The sequence below is a fragment of the Gallus gallus genome, chromosome 3 (assembly GCF_016699485.2).
Source record: "Gallus gallus isolate bGalGal1 chromosome 3, bGalGal1.mat.broiler.GRCg7b, whole genome shotgun sequence".
Taxonomy (NCBI): Eukaryota; Metazoa; Chordata; class Aves; order Galliformes; family Phasianidae; genus Gallus; species Gallus gallus.
The window spans coordinates 70,154,610-70,169,912 of NC_052534.1; the positions used below are offsets into that span (position 1 = coordinate 70,154,610).

The 15,303-nt window shown below is 37.7% G+C and overlaps 1 protein-coding gene across 11 annotated transcripts in view; it reads right to left on the bottom strand.

Moving 5' to 3' along the window:
* The window catches only part of GRIK2 (glutamate ionotropic receptor kainate type subunit 2), a 371,621-nt gene that overhangs the window by 306,516 nt on the left and 49,802 nt on the right, over nt 1–15,303 (bottom strand). The gene's annotated exons all lie outside the window — the stretch shown is intronic.

The following is a 15,303-nucleotide window of genomic DNA, read 5'->3' on the forward strand; positions in this document are numbered from 1 at the left end:
AGCTTTAAATACATGTCCATTTCCTTACTTAAAGATTTAAACTTTCAACTCACAGAACTGACATTGTAAAGCTAATGTTGCAAACAGATCACAACAGTTTTTCCCAGCCACTGACTGTGAGAACATGATGTTCTTAAAAGAGAAAGATAATACATTACTCTCTTTGTTAATAGAGAGAACAGAAGAGGCAAAAGGAGAAAGATAATACATGACTCTCTTTGTTAATATAACAGAGAGAACAGAAGAGGCAAAAGTCACGCTAGAAGTTTGAACCCCTTTGCCCATCTTCTTTACAAACAGATTACCAGTGTTACTTGTGGCTGTTTAGTAGTCTGAAAGAAAAAAAATATTACAAATATACTAATGTTTTGTTCTACAGTAGCTCCATCCTGACTGTGACATCTGGGTGGGACTAATGCATCTACTGTTTGTTGAGGAAGTCAAGAGCAATCTTGAGGGCACTGAAAGAATTCATGGACTGAGTTGATAACTAAAAGTCACCACTTATTTTAAAAATTTCAATGACTATGAAATGTACATTCCTTCAGAGAAAACAAAGAAAACAGCAGGAATAAAGTAGAAGATAGAGAACAAATCCCAGCAAAGTTACCCAAGAGACTGCTTCCTCCTGTATGATAGTTATTATTGTTTTGATGTATCATGGCAGTCACATCATTTAGGAACAGAAATGTTTCCTCTTCAACGTTACAAAACCTTCTTCATTCCTTCCTGTAAAATTTCCTACACCAGTTTCATTGTTGCAGTGCATTTGCAGTGATTACAGGTGCCAGAATGAAAATTTAAAAAATGTGCAGTGGCACATTACAGTGCAACTAGAAATTGTTTAACTGTGGCTGAATGAGCAGACGAGGTGGACCTAGCCTGAGGCCAGTAATGAATTGAGTATCCCAGGGGTCAATATTGAGCCCAGTGCTGCTTAACACCTTTCTTAACAATCTGGACAATGCAGTATAGTGCACACTCAGTAAGTTTGCATATGACAAAAAAAAATGGGAGAAGTAGACTTTTCACTGTCAATCTCAGCTTATTTGAAAAGTTTTCTGAGTTCGTTTAGCAGTATTCTTATGCCTGCTGTGCAACTTATTTTTCCTTTGTATTAAAATACACATCCATCTTGCTTGAAATGGCTATAAACTTATTAAAAAAAGAAAAAAAAAAAGAACAGAACATTTCTGAGGATATAAGACACAGACTTTGGTTGCTTACCAAAGTTAGTATCACTGTCACCTTGAGAGAATGCACCTCTAGTATGAGAACAGAATGTATTTAGTCTGCAAAACAACTGCATGTATTAGTCATCAGTGACCTCAGAGAAACTTAATGATGCCCAAAATGATATTTTTTAGAGAGATAACAGATAACAAAACAAAGATTTTCCTAATGAGTAGATTCAAACTGTGATTTTTCTTTTTTTCCCCCAAAATATCATGCTGTATCTAAGGATAAACAGATTTTCATGGAAGTGATAAAAGCAATGCCCCATGATAATTTCAGGTTCTTACTCAAAAGAATTGGAATGCAAGACATATGCAAAGAAGAAGGGTCAGTATAAAGCAGGATTAGACTACTACCTGTACTCTCAAGTCTCATTAGTTTAATTGACTAAACCATTCCTAGATTAACTTTTCAGAAATAGTTTCCAGAGACAGCCATTCAGTATAGCATATATCAACCCAAATAGCAAACAACTGAAAATATCCTTTTTTAATCTGAAACTGCAAGTAATCTTAAAAATAAGAAAAATTTAAGTTCTTTTTATTTTCTTGTTCATTTTTACAACCACCCTCAGACTGCTGTTTGTCAGTGGAGAAGTTTTCAACACGGAAGAAGGGAAGGTCAGGAGTGCACATGAAAAAAAAGAAAACATTCAGAGATAGGCTTCTAAGTAAGTGCTTTTTTTTTTTAGTCAGTAATCAACTAAATAAATAGATGCAGAACAACAGACAGAGAAGAAAAGGCTTAAACTCTGAAAGACAACTTAAAATGTTATGTTGAGTTATGAAAAAATTAAGAGAGACAAAATAGAATTCAGCAATAAAATATTCATGAAACTAACTCTTTAGCCAACATACTAATGTTTCATATTTTAACTGCTGCAGTTCTTTATAGCCCCAATGAGATTCTTAAGCGCTTTTATTTTTTTTTTAAATTTTTTTGCTTTTAAAAGAAGATACTGAGAGGGGTCTTCCAAGTTTGCCTAACATTGGAGAGTATAATAATTTAGTCCTTCAAAAATAGTATTAGACCTCTTGGATACAGTTCTCCTAACCTAAAAATTTGTCAGCTTTCATATTCTTTTTTATTAGTCTTTAGAAATTGTAAAAGCTGATAAAGCTCTATTTCTTAGTCTTTTTTTTTTTCTTCTCAGCACCCCAGGGAAAACTTTGTATTATAGAGAAATGCAAGAGTCACACTTCCTTGTGGACTGAAAAGAGTGGACAGACTACATCATAAATCAGTCAAAATTTCTGCATGCTGAAATAGGAGAGGATATGTTTGTAATTAACATGACTACTTGCTCAGTTTTATACAACTTGGCAACTGCTCAGGGAATTTGTAAGTACTGGGACCACATAATCATAGAATCATCTAATAGAATCACCAAGGTTAGAAAAGACCTCTAAGATCATCCAGTCCAAATGTCCACCTATAACCAATATTTCTCACTAAACCATGTTGCTCAGTACAATGTCTAAACTTTTCTTGAACACCTCCAGGGAGGGTGACTCCACTACCTCCCTGGGCAGCCCATTCCAGTTCCAGTTCTCTCAGATAAGTATTATTTCTTAAAATCATAGAATCATAGAATTGCTTAGGTTGGAAAAGACATGCAAGATCATCAAGTCCAACCACAACCTAACCATACTATCTTGACTCTAACAACCCACCACTAAATCATGTCCCTGAGCACCATATTCAAATGGATTTTAAACACATTCAGGGATGGTGACTCAACTAACACCCTGGGGAGCCTATACCAGTGCTTAACCACCCTCTCTGTAAAGAAGTGTTTCCTGATATCCAACCTAAACCTCCCATAGCACAACTTGAGGCCATTTCCCCTCATCCAGTCACCTGTCACCTGTGAGAAGAGACCAACACCATTCTGGCTGTAAGTACCTTTCAGGTATTTGAAGAGAGCAAAAAGGTCTCCCCTCAGCCTCCTTTTCCCCAGACTAAACAGCCCCAGTTCCTTTAGTTGCTCCTCTTAGGGCATGTTCTCCAAGCTCTTCACAAGCCTTGTTGCCCTTCTTTGTACCTGCTCCAGCACCTCTAAGCCCTTTCTGTACTGAGGTGCCCAAAACTGAACACAGTACTTGAGGAGGGGCTTACTTCCCTAGTCCTGCTCACCACATCATTTCTCATACAAGCCAGGATGACACTGGCCCTCTTAGCCACCTGGGCACACTGCTGGCTCACATTCAGCCGACTGTCCGTCAGTACACCAAGGTCCCTTCCCGTCAGGCAGCTTTCCAACCACTCCTCTCCATGCCTGTAGGGTTGCCTGGAGTTGTTGTGACCATAAAGCAGGACCTGACATTTGGCCCTACTGAAACTCATTCAGTTAACCTTGGCCCATCGATCCAGTTTATCCAGGTCCCACTGAAGTGCCTTTCTACGCTCTGACAGATCAACACACCCTCCCAACTTGAATCCGCCCTGGTGCAACTTTAGGCCATTGATGTATGTCACCAGTGAAGATATTAAACAGGACAGACCCCAGTACCGACCCTTGGGGAACACCACTCATGACCAGTTGCTAGCTGGATATGACTTCGTTTACCATCATGCTCTGGGCCCAGCCATCCAGCCATTTTTTTACCCAGCAAAGAGTGCATCTGTCCAAGCCACGGGCTGACAGCTTCTCCAGGAGAATACTGTGGGAGACAGCATCAAAGGTGTTGCTGAAGTCTAGGTAGACTACATCAACAGCCTTTTCCTCATCCACCAGGAGGGTCACTTGATCATAGAAGGAAATCAGATTGGTCGAGCAGGACCCTCCTTTCATGAACCCAGGCTGGCTAGGCCTGATCACTCGGTTGTCCCACACATGCCATGTGATCTCTCTCAAGATGATCTGCTCAATAACCTTTCCTGGCACTGAGGTCAGGTTGACAGGCCTGTAGTTCCCCACATCTTCTTTATATCCCTTCTTGTAGATGGGAGTCACATTGGCAAGTCTCCAGTCTTCTGGGATCTTTCCAGTTGACCAGGAATAGAGATCATGGAAAGCAGCTTGGTTATCACCTCCAACAGCTCCCTCAGTACTCCTGAGTGGATTCCATCTGGCCCCATGGACTTGTGGTAGTCCAGGTGGAATAGCAGGTCTCTAACTGTTTCCACCTGAATCATCGGGCATTTATTCTGCTCCCCATTCAAGACTTCATGGTCAGAGAGTAGAGTATCCTGAGGATAACCAGCCTGACTTTTAAAGACAGATGTAAAGAAGGCATTGAGAACCTCAGCCTTTTCCTTGTCCCCAGTGGTCACATTCCCTGCCTCTTCCAGTAAAGGATGGAGATTCTCCTTATCCCTCCCCTTACTATTAATATATTTGTAAAAAAAATTTTTTTGTTCTCTTTTACCCCAATGGCCAAGTTGAGTTCAAGCCAGGCTTTTGCCTTTCTAATTTTCTCCCTGCATATTCTAACAACTCCTTCGTACTCTCCTTGAGTTGCCCTCTCTTATTACACAGGAGGAAGATTCTCTTTTTCTCCTGGAGCCTCAGGAAAAACCCTGTGCATCCATGCTGGTCTTCTTCCCTCTCAGCTCATCTTGTGGCACAGGGGCAAGCCTGCTCCAGTACTTTTGAGACTTCCTTCTTGAGGATCAACCAGCCTTCCTGGACTCTTCACCCTTCAGGAATTAATCCCAAGGGACTCTCCCTATCAGCGTCTCAAAAAGTACAAAGTCCCCTCTCCAGAAGTCCAAGGTAGCAGTTCTGCTGACACTCTCCTGATTTCACCAAGAATTGAGAACTATACCATTTTGTGGTTACTGTATCCAAGAATGTTAGTAGGATTACTGAAACATTATCTGTAGATTTATTTACAGTTTTAGGGATTTTTAAGAAAATGTAACACATTTTTAGAGTTTTTTAATGCAATGATCTTACTGCTACCTCTTCATAGTATGAAATTCTCACAATTAAAGCTCATTAGGAAGTGTTTGTCTACTATGCGCAAGTATGTCATCATTTTATCTCAATGTATAGTTTTAATTAGAACATATTTACAGTGTGATTGATCCAGAACAGAAGAGTTAAACAGAATTTACATTATAATTTTGGGGTAAGTTGATGTTGACTGGCTGCCTGCTGGCCACCCAACTACTCTCTCTCAGCCCCTCCTCAACAAGAATAGAAGGAGAAAATAATACAAAAAATGTCATTGTCTCATAAAAACAGGGAGATCACTTACTAATTACCATCACATGCAGATCACATTTATCCTGTGGAAAATCAATTCAATTTATTGACAATTAAAATATTTGGATGGAGAGTGAGGAAGAAAAAGACAAAGTTTTCCTCTCTCACCCCTTCTTCCTCAGGCTCAACCTTATTCCTTCTTTCCTGACAGTTCCTTTAGGGAATATCCAACCCTCTCCATAAGCAGCAGGGAGATACCTGCATGATTCACTCTGTAGGCTTCTGGGAGATATCTGTTCTACTGACATCTCTGAAACTGTGGAGGAATATCTGCTAGAGCTGCTGGAGCACCTCATCCCTCTGCTTCTTCTCTGACCTTGGTGCCTGCAGGTTTTGATATGCTTCCCCAGAGTCATCTTTGCTGACAGTCTCCATTGTACCCTACATTGGCCTGTTACAGAGACAGCTAGAACTGACTGAGTCACTTTCTACCACATGCCACACTGCCGCAGCCCACCCACCACTACCAAAACCTTGCAACTTATACCCAATGCAAGTTTGAACATGAATGTCAGAACACTGCACTTGTTTTCTTTACTTGGAAAAAAAAGCTGAGCTAGCTCTTGATCAAACAAAAATACATAGGTTTTCATGTATGACTGAAGGACAAGAAAAGAATTACAATGAAAATAAGCCAATAGCAGTTTGAGGGAGAAGTTAGTTTGCTGTTGTTTGGACTGTAAAATTTCTGTTGCATTATTAAACTGCAGGAATTCCTGTATACTGAGTCACTGTATGTAGAGAGGTACAACTACTACTTTGTGTCCAGGTAAATCTTACAAGAGATATTTTATACAAATATCTTCCTTTATTTCAGCTTTATATTCAATCCCTAATATATAAATTATACTGTATTTTGACAAGTGTTCATTCTGCATGAGAAACAGTAGTAAATATCATAACATTCCCTGCAACCAGAAGCTCTTCCATTCCTGTCCTTTAGTGCCAAAGTTTGATGAGAAACAATGAGTTAAAATGGGATACAACTAACTCTTTCCTTTTTGAAAGATTTTCTCTCTTAATACTCAATATCAAAAAAGGAAAATAAAGCATAAAGTGAAGCCAATAAGCTTCAGTTCCTGCATATTCACCAATGCCTTGACCTTGTCATCCTTCCCTTAAGTTTTTATAGCAGTGATATTCCATCTATCCTAACAGAAATAAATCTTATTTACATTAATTTTCAATGACCCAAATTCAACATTTCAGACTTGCTTAGATAGTACAAAAGAAGTTGGTTGGAATTCAGTAGTTACATAACTTTAAGAAAGATTATCAGTCATTCAGTCAAGCATTCAAGAAACATTTTCCTTTAGACAGCAATCTTCTAAACCCTGGATTATGAGATTATAATTTTCTCACTTAGCTCATTAGCTCCATGCTTGAAAAGAAAAGAGGCATAACCACTACATTCCTAGACTCTCCCTTATGCATCTATATGCACTGGTATTAGCTCCTGTTCAGCTGTTAATGAGATGTAACAATTACATAAATTGTAATAAAATGAAAAATAAATGAATAAAATGAATAAAATGAAAAAAAAATCTAGAAAGAACAGCTTTATATATATATATAAAGCTATATATATATATATATATAAATAGATAGAATAACAGAATGCTGCTGCAGAGGCCTTGACTTCTCTGAAAATAAACCATGCAGATCTCTGTACAATTAAAAAGGTTGATAATGAACAGAAACATCATGTTAGGAAGCCTGTGTAACGTATCTTCTTAGATAAACCCTTACCTAGGTCAGAGACCTAAAGACTACAGAAAGCTCAGTGCTATATAAATACAACTATTACAGAGAAAGATCTCCAGATAACCATAAGAAAAGAAAGAAAAAAGAAAACCCACAAAATGGCTGATTAGGGAAGGGAGCTAAAGATACAGAAATGGAAGGATTTAATGGTGCAAGGACTGGCATTTACAACTTCAATATGGCCTTTATAAAGCAAAGTGAAATAGCAGAGTAGAGTAGCTGTTATGCAGTGACTTTTTGCAGTTTGTTGATTGATCTCTAAACTTCTTTTCCTGAAGCTAAAGGACCTTAGAGTTTTTCCTCTAGAATTAAGCTGATAAATATGTCTAACATACCAAAGGGTACAAAAGGTCCTTTATAAATATTGCTAGAACAAAGTGTATACTTGGAACTAATAATAGCAAAGAGAGGTTGAGCTATTTTGGAAGTGTTATAAGGGCAATCAAAATAGCCCACAGAAACAATTCATGTTACTTTATCTTTAGAAGACAAACTAAGAGTTGAAATTTTATAAGATTTATCATGCAATTTTTTTTTACTTGGTTTCTTCTGACAGAAGTAAAAAAGGAAAAACAATATCCCGAAACTACTGAAATATAAAGGAAGAAATTGTGTTAATGTAAAATTGAATCATTCCTTATCAGTAACAGGAGACAGATTCTCAGCAGCAGGAAATAACAGGAGAAATATTTATTAAACACCAAATTCTGATATTTAATGGAGTAGAAAAAGTAGGCAAGTGATCAGTTTTATGAAAAAAAAAATGAAGTTTGCACAAATAAAAAAAACTTTCAGCATGCCATAGATTTCTGAAGCAGAGTTTCCAAGTTCTTTTAACGGAGTAAAAGTAACTTAATATTACATGTCAGTCCCATATAATGGATAGATGTTCATGTGCTCTGTACACACAGAAAAATATTCAACAAACAACAGATGCTGGACCTCAGAATGAAAACATATTTCTCAGTAAACCAAGTTGTTTGGGAATAGGATGAATAAGTACATGAAGACCAGATCCTTTATATATATATTCTCAATGCTGTGTCTCAGACGTATTCAATTCACTTGTCACACTTCAGGACTAACATTCAAGTTAAAATGGAAATGAATGTTTTTTAACTATTCAAGTCCCTAAAGTATAACGTATCTCAAACTGTATCATTCTTAAAATTAGCAGGCATGTAACTCTAAAAAGGGATTGTAGAACAAATTGTATAACGTTTTAAAATTACCATGCTTAATGACTGCCAATCAACTAATTACAATTACATATTGTGCTTCTTTGAAGACACTCAAAATAGAAATCTGTCCTCATCCATACTCTAATGTATGTCACTTTTTTTTAATTTGTAGCTTCATGAATTTTGAATTGATGTACTGCCTTTTCTTGCATCATGTAAGATCTGTTATATAAAGTTAAATAGACATGACATAAAATATTCATTCTATTAACAGTAGGCATTGTGCTCATTTGGATAGCTCTCTACAAATAACCCTTGAATTCTCTTCAGGGCACGCCTTCTCAGTCTCTTTTGTCACCAGAGCACCCATCCCATTCAGCAGCATGCCCACATTTTCCCTAGTCTTCCTTTTGCCATAGATATATTTGAAGAAGCCTTCCTATCCTTACGAGATTTAACTCCAAAGGGGCCTTAGCCTTTCCCATTGCACTCCTGCTTACTCTGACAATGCTCCTATGTACTTACTAAGAGGCCAGTTGATTTTTCCACATTCTGTATACTTCCTTCTTCTGTTTAAGTTTTGCCAGGAGCTCCCAGCTCATCCATTCGTATAACAGTCAGAAAAAATGTCTTTATCTAATACAACTGTTTACTTCTACTGCCAACTATTGTATTTTTTATTAGCATGCTCTCCAGTAGAACTTTTCAAACTGACAACTTTACAGAAGCAGATGTTCCTCAGATTTCCCTAGGTTAGGGCATAGCATAGGTTCTCTTACTTCCATTAAAAACCTAACATTTTCAGGCAACCGGTGTTCTGTTATTCGAAAGAATAGTTAGAGAATCCCTTCATTTCTCTCAGACTGGTATAACATATTACTCCCAAAAGTAAGAGAGATTACATAGGGAATAAACTGTTAAGTCCCAATTTAGGAGACAATCACACTCACCCAGAAAAGAACTCTTCTCTCCAAGATCATACCCAGACCACCACTGGTCAATGGCTTGATATCCAGATCACATCAGTGACACATGGTGTCCCTCAGGGACTGGTGCTTTTTATCATCTTCATCAGTGACATCAACCGTGGGATCAAGTGCACTCTCAGCAAGTTTGCAGATGACACCAAACTGTGTAGTGCAGTCAACATGCCCAAGGGACAGGACACCATTCAGAGAGACCTAGACAGGCTCAAGCATTGGGTCCAAGTGAATCTCATGAGGTTCAACAAATCCAAGTGCAAGGTCTTGCACCTTTGTCATGGGAATCTTCACTAGCAGTACAAACTGGGGGATGTAAGAGTGAGGAACAGCCCTGCCAAAAAGGGCTTAGGGGGTACTGGTGATTAGTAAGCTAGACATAAGCCAGCAATATACCCACACAGCCCAGAAAGCCAACTGTATCCTGGGTTGTATCAAAAGAAACATTGTCAGCAGGCCAAAGGAAGTGACTGCCCTTTTACTTCATGCTGATGAGACCTCATCCGCAGTACTGTGTCCAGATGTGGAGCCCTCTGTACAGGAGAGATGTGGACCTGTTAGAGCATGTCTGAAAGAGGGCAACTAAAATGATCCAAGGGTTGGTACACTTCTCCTGTGAGGAGGGGCCAAGAGAGTTAGGGCTGTTCATCCTGGAGAAGGCTCCAGGGAGATCTGATAACAGCCTTTCAGTATCTAAAAGGGGAATGTAAGGAAGAAGGGGACAGACTCTTCAGCAGGGTCTGTTGTGATAAGACAAGTGAAAAAATAGGGAAGATTTAGAATGGATACCAGGAAAAAGTTATTTACAAAAAGAGTGGTGAGTCACTGGAACAGGTTGCTCAGAGAGGTGGTGGTTGTCCTGTCCTTGGAGACATTCAAGGTCAGGCAGAACATGGCTCTGAGCAACCTCGTCTAGCTGCAGGTGCCCCTGTTCATCACAGGGGAGCTGTACCAGATGACCTTTAAGGGTCCTCTCCAACACAAAAGATTATGTAATTCCATGATTCTCTTAGCAACTGCTCAGAATCAATAAATCTTTCTCTGCTTTGATTATTTCCATAAACTTCATCTAAAGTGAGAAGCCCAGATGCTGTAAAGAATAAGTGACTTTACTGATGTAAACGAGCATCTATGTCTGTATTGACCCATATGCTGGAGGCTTTATTACTTATTCTGGTGTTTCTTCTTTGGAAGGGAGAAATACACCGTGTCATTATGAATCTAAATCACTAGTCTGCAGTATCAACAGAGTTACTCATTTGCCAATCAACACAGGGAGGGAGGGAAACTTTCTGCGGAGTTTTTTCATGCCTAATCAAGCAGGACAGTGTATCCAGATTCCAAGCAAGAAATATATGGTTTTATCTATGGTATAATTCATACTTACTCAGAAATATTTTGTAATTATTTAAAATTATTGATCACTCTTCTTCCTTCTAATGAAAATCACCAATAACATAAAGATGCTTTTTCTAATTTATCACCTGTGCACATAAAGGATGAGAATGAACTTCAGTGAATTGAGGTTCATTTCCAGGTCTCCAGCTTTCTGACAGCACATCTACTCAGCACATGACAGTAGAAGTCAGTCTGGTTGAGGCAGTATCAACACAAAGAGTGATAAAAGACAAGGGACATACAAAAGGTCCTGACATTCAAATTCAAGGCATCACAACCTGAGTTTTTGCCAGGAGGGTTGGAGGTGATGGTGGGGTGAAAGTAGCTGAGAAAGTAGAAGATACACTAATGAACACAAATTTCAGGTATATGCGAATGGTATTTTCTATGCTACCAAGAACAAGTCTGTAAGATATCTACCACGTGTGACAATGAGTAAGTGAAAAGTTTTCACAGACATGTGATAGTTACTTATTACAGCAAAGTGATATTTCAGTACAGACCTTCCAGACTCTATGGGCAAATCACTTTTTCCTGTAGAACTTCCCTTTCTCCTTTCCCATTCTCAATTACTGCATGTCCATGCATGAAGTCAAACTAAGAATGTTTTTTTTTTTTTTTTTCTCCAGGTCCTTGAGTCATTTTATTGACATTCTCTCACATTTTACATCCCTTTCTGTTTTATGTTTCCTTTTCAGAAAGGGGAAAATGACATCCAGAAATCAAGTATCTTGATTCTTCTTTTTCTTAGTTGTGTAATATTACCTTACCCCTATCTACTATTCATCATCCAGTACAGGTTATATCTTCACGTGTCTCTTGTCCATCTATTTCAACACTTACTGTAGGAACAGTTTTTTCACTTAGCCATTGATATTTTGTCCTTAAATTGATGTGAATAAAATATTACCTATGCAATCTTGTATTATTTGTATTTATGAACATCTCTATAGAATATGTGCTGGGTAGCAGTAAATTCCTAACACTCACAGGATACTATGTGCAATTTAGTGATGCGGGATGTTTTTTCCAAGGGTTGCAATGAAAAATATTGATCTGACTTAGGAAGTTTCATAATTTTGTGTAAGTCCTTTTGCTATCCCATGGAGACTAAAGAATAAATACATGAGCATTTATACAATAGGTATTAAAAATCTAGCTGGTCTGATTATTCCGTGTAACATCAAATGTTAAAATAACACAGGGTAATGAAGCTGTGGAGGGTTATACCTTAGTTTTCTAAGAATGTGTACCCAATTAAATTAAAATGATAGCAGTTAACTTTCTTCATGGAAATTAATACCATTATCTTCTTGTCCAATTGAGTACCTGTTTTTATTTATTTTATACTTATAAAACAATAACCATAATCTGAAGAGTTATTTCCATAATTTCCATTATTTCCTGGTTGCAGAACTTTAAGATTTACTTTTTTTCTTAATGTGTATCAGAAATGGAAATGACTTGGATTTGTGCATTCAATTTGCTATACAGAAGACAAAATTGTCATTCTGTGGATCAAAGTGTTCTTTAAAGAATTCAGTGAAATCCTTACAATTCTTCTAATTTCAGAAGGCAGTGAAGCATTTGTTACTGACTTCAGAAGGAGTTTACATAGAAATATTGATTTCTGGTCTTTAAGTAATGTACACAACATACTGTTATTTCTGCTGGATATTTAGTGGAAGTATACCATCATATTGGTACTTCCTCATGTTACAGTTTGCTTACTGTACTTATTGCTCAAGCCTAATATGTTTCCTTAACAGGGTTTTTATTCATTTTCTTATTAACTTAATACCAAACAAAGCAAGAGAAAAAAAAGGAATCCATAGTAATCTTTTTCTGTTGAATAATAGCATACCTTTCAAACTTACACTTCACGTACTGTTAAACTGACATAGACAACATTAAGAAAAAAATATAAAGTTGTATTTCACATCAAAATCTACTTTTATTGTTTTGTTTTAAATTACTCCCATCAGCACTGTGTCTTAAAGATCTTAATACAACATTGTCCTTGGTTAGGAAGCTTAAGTGACAAATTAATGCTCAAATTTCAGATTTTTTTTTTTTAGTAAAAATAATATTTTCCAAGCATTCAAAAAGAACATGAGCAATTTTGCATAAATTTAACTGGGCAATTGTACCTGTGATTTTATACAGTGAATTATTATCACAGTATTCTACGTGAATATATAAAATCAGGGCATACCATGAAGGTTCTCAACTTGCTACAATTTACTGTAAAAGAGATTTGACAAAACCTATCCTAGCAAATGTCAAGGCCCCAAGGACACCCACAGCTCTGCCTATCCAGGACTCCCCACACACACTCTAGGCTCAGGAATCCACATCAGCCCTGAGGTCATCAGCCCCTGCCCCAATGAAGTTGCAGCAGGGCTAGTCTCCAACTGTCCACAGCTCTTCCCTATCCAGTTATGACATCCAACAAGCTTGGCCCACATCTCCAGGTAGCACTGGTCATGCCTGTCAAGTCATGTCTGACAAGTGCCTGGGGTTTCCCTGGTGTTCCCCCCTGCCCTGATCTTGGCTGGGGAAGTGAAACTCAGCTGGATGAAATCGATGCATCTTACAATGCAAGATATCTCACAGTTTAGTTAGACTGATTTCTTGGAGAGGTGCTCAAAGCTCTCAAATTCTGCGTAGGAAAAACTTATAGAAATGAGACTGAAGCTGGTGAAATGAAAGTATATTTACCTCAGAGGATAAAAGTAACTTCCCATAGAGTTGCTTTAGTTACTCTGAACTAAAGCATAAATTCACTCAATTTCTATGAAATAAGGATGTGTCTGATCAGCACATTATATACTAGATATCATCAAGAATGATTAAGTGATTGCCTAAAATCAACTATATTTCATTTTATTCTATGTGAGATAAGAGAAAAACTGCTTCAGCTAGTTTAAAGGACAAAGTTCAAACCTCTAGCAACCACATTTTATCAGCTAAAACATGGATCTGACAGATTGGGTTTAGCAGCACACTGAAAGATTAATACAGGCAATTTAAAAGTTGTGACAATTCTGGTCTCAAAGGAAATCCTTGTGAAAGTATAACACACTACACACATGCAACCTGAGGCTAAAAGGATCATTGTTTCATACCCAAAGCAGAGAGCAAGATAAGAACTCCAGTGCAAAGAAAGAATATAAATGCAAGTCTCTTTCATTGACAAAACATTAATAAAAGAAATGGAATTAATGTATCTTAACCAATGATCAAATATGTCATGGTGAGTTATACTATGTCAAGTTAAATAGATATTTAATGAAATTAACCAAAATGAGAATGATATCAAGGCTAGAGCACTTCGCCTAAGAAGGAGAAAGACTGAGAGAGTTGGGGTTATTTAGTCCAGAGAAGAGAAGGCTCCGGAGCAGCCTTCCAGGACCAAGAGAGAACCTATGAGAAAGATAAGCTTGGGATTTTTACTAGAGCATGGAGCAATAGGAGAAAGTGTAATAGCTTCAAATTAAAAGAGAGTAGATTTAGATTAGATATAAGGAATAATTCTTTACTTAGAGGTGAGTGAGGCACTGGAACAGGTTGCCTAGATCCACAACCTTTAGATCCCTGGAAGCAATCAGGGCTAGGTTGTACATGGCTTTGAGCAACCTAGTATTGTAGGAGATGCCCCTACCCACAGCAAAGGCATTAGAACTAGGTATTCTTCAACATCCCTTCTGTGAAGTTGTTACATGACAGAATACACAGCAATGAGAGCAGAACAGCAAGGTCTTAGACTATAGCAAAGTGGGATTTGCTCAAATGCAACAGCTGTAGACACAAAGGAAAGAAACTACATACCTTCAGGTACACAGGAATCACAAGCAAGATACCCTCACCTCCCCTGCCATCCTGGCTCCACCCCTTCTGGTCACCCAGGTGCATTGCTGGGTTGGCCCTCCCTTCTCACCAGGTGCTCAATTACTGTTTCAAGCTGTGACTTAGCATTTCTGCTACACCTTCTAACTCACAGCACTGTATGATTCTGTGCAAACCACACTGAAGTCCACTGAATTACATTTTTATATGTCTAATTTCCTGTATTACTACAATGTTGCAGGAATTAACTTCATAACAACACAATAGAAATTGCAACATATTGATTGGCATATCTGATAATCAGTTATTCCTTTAGATACTTTAGAAGGAGCTTTTCTAAGAGCTAAAATAAGATTTCTCATTTCAGATGATGAGAAATGAAACAGAGCATTATCAAAGAAATCAGCGTTGCTGGGAAGGTGTTTTGCACACAGTGGATTTCATAAATTGAGGATTCAAATCAAAATTCAACCTGCAGAAAATTGAAATAGCTGCTATGATACTGTGCACAAATAAATAACAATAGTCATTGCAACTTGTAACTTTGGGACAAGAGGGTCACAAAATAAAGAATCCCATAAAATTAATTAAGTTATGGTTTGTGTTCTTTAGACAAAAGAAAAAAAAATGTTTATGAAATGAATAGAAAGGTCGAAACATCAAACACTGAAGAATCAAGAAG